The sequence below is a fragment of the Microtus ochrogaster genome, chromosome 15 (assembly GCF_000317375.1).
Source record: "Microtus ochrogaster isolate Prairie Vole_2 chromosome 15, MicOch1.0, whole genome shotgun sequence".
Lineage (NCBI taxonomy): Eukaryota > Metazoa > Chordata > Mammalia > Rodentia > Cricetidae > Microtus > Microtus ochrogaster.
Window position 1 is genome coordinate 4,125,490 of NC_022017.1, and position 2,270 is coordinate 4,127,759.

Below are 2,270 nucleotides of genomic sequence, written 5' to 3' on the forward strand. Positions count from 1 at the left end.
TCTGCCTCCCGAGTGCTGGGATTAAAGGCTGTTTTTTGTTTTTTCAAGACAGGGTTTCTCTGTAGTTTTGGAGCCTATCCTGGAGCTAGACACAGAGATCCGCCTGCCTCTGCCTCCTGAGAGCTGGGATTAAAGGCGTGCGCCACCACTGCCTGACTCAGAATCTACCTTTAAAACCCCACTCGGGCCTCACAAATTTTGTGGTGTGATTTACAGAATAACACTTTATTGTTGACTTGATATCTGCAGCATTTTACAATCTCATCTACACAGAACTGGATTCTAACAAGATTATGAATGACAGCGCATATGTTCTAGGGGTTTTGCTTGTTTATTTTTAGGCAGGTTCTTGTATAGCCCCTGACTCAAACTCACTTTGTAGCTGGGGATGACCTTGAACTCCTAATCTCCTAATATTTCTGCTTCTCCCTCCCAAGTCCTGGGTTATAGCCAACTTTTTTCAGAGAGAGAGAGAGAGACAGAGACAGAGAAAAGATGGCCTAGACCTCATTACATAGCTCAGGCTAACCCTGACCTTAGGATCTTTCTGCCTCAGCCTCCCAAACCTTAGGATTACAAGTGTACAGAATCACACCTAGTATATATATTTTTATTCATTAAACTAAAGATTTAAGACAGACAGGGGTGGTGCACACCTTTAATCCCAGCACTGGGGAGGCAGAGGCAGGAGACTCTCTGTGAGTTCAAGGCCAGCCTGGTCTACAGAGTGAGTTCCAAGACAGGCTCCAAAGCTACAGAGAAACCCTGTCTCAAAAAACAAAACAACAAAAGAAATCAAGCACTTTATTCAATATCATACAGCTAATAAATAACAAAGCAAGAACTCTAGTGTGTTTCTCTTGATTCTGAGTCTGAGGCCTGAAACCAAGTATGAGTGCTTATGCCCATGATCCAAAGGCTGAGGCAGGAGGAGCTAGCATTTAAGCCCAACCTGTGCTGAGCAGTGAGACTATGCCTCAAAAATCAGCACAATGCAATACTGAACTGCACTGCACTGCTGCACTGACAAGCACATGTTTTGTTTCCTTTCTTTCTGTGTGGTTTTTTTGTTGTTGATGTTGATCCTGGAGACAGGATTTCTCTGTGTAGCTTTGGAGCCTGTCCAGGAACTAGCTCCATAGACCAGATTGGACCTGAACTCACAGAAATCCACCTGCCTCTGCTTCCCGAGTGCTGGGATTAAAGGTGTGTGTCACCACCGCCCGGCTCAGCCTATGTTTTCTCTTTGTCTAGGTTTGTCATATGCTTATTTTCCCTCCTAGTGGAAGAGTGGGTCACTTGAGGTAGGATCTGGTTTGTGTTCTGCTTAGGGCAGCTTCCTGGAGATGGACAGAAAACAGGTGGCACCATCAGACTGTTTTGGAATCTGTTTTCCCTCAGCAGAGAACATGTAATTCACTGATCAGAATAATGCGTTACGTACTACACATGTATTACAGTGGCGTTTCCCACCTTTCTGGTGGATTCTTACAAGAAGATGTTTTGAATCAACTCAGTTTATATACATCCATGATGAACATAAGGTTCTGCAGATCAGAATCTTGTTCAGTACTTGAGGAATTTTCCCATGTTATGTATGGGTGTAGTAAGTTATTAATTTAGTTATTAATTTAGTCAGATACAGGGTCTTGTTACATAGCTCAGGCTGTTCTCAAAGTTGTCATCCTCCTGCCTCACTTTCCAAAGTATTGTGATTACATTGTATTTTCTACCTTACTCTTATTTTTTGTTTGTTTTGTCTTTTGGTTGTGGCAGAAAACCTGCCTAGAGCTTTTTGAATGCTAGGCAAACTGTCTGTCGGTAAGCTCTCTCCCTAGGACTCATACAGTTGACATCACAATAAAGTAGTGCATTAATGCGCTCTTGGGCCCTGAGATGGCTCAGCAGGGAAGGTTCCTGCTACACAAGCCTGCGGACCTGCGTTCGATCTCTGGGTCCCATAGTGGAAGGAGAGAACTGACTCCTAGGGGGTCTGCTGTGGCCTTCACACTGTAACCTACATACATGTGCTGTGGCAATATGCACCTGCATTCACGTATGTATAATAAATACAATTTTTTTTTTCAAGACAGGGTTTCTGGGAACCAAGATGGCCGCCTCCACGGCCCAGTGCCGAGTGACAAAAGTGGAGAGCAAGGCGGCGGCGGAGCCGCGCACGCGGGGGGTGCCCGGGAGCGCGCGACCACGGGGGCGCCCTTGCCAAGTTCTCCGAGTCCAGGCCCGGTGGTTCTCCCGGCGCCACCGCCTTC

General features: G+C 45.8%; 1 long non-coding RNA gene across 1 annotated transcript in view; it reads left to right on the forward strand.

Moving 5' to 3' along the window:
* The window catches only part of LOC113456753, a 4,254-nt gene extending 2,001 nt beyond the window's left edge, over positions 1–2,253 (forward strand). The window contains exon 3 of the long non-coding RNA XR_003377499.1: positions 2,090–2,253. This is a non-coding gene — a long non-coding RNA (uncharacterized LOC113456753). The remainder of the gene's footprint in view (positions 1–2,089) is intronic.
* Positions 2,254–2,270: the final 17 nt, after the last annotated feature.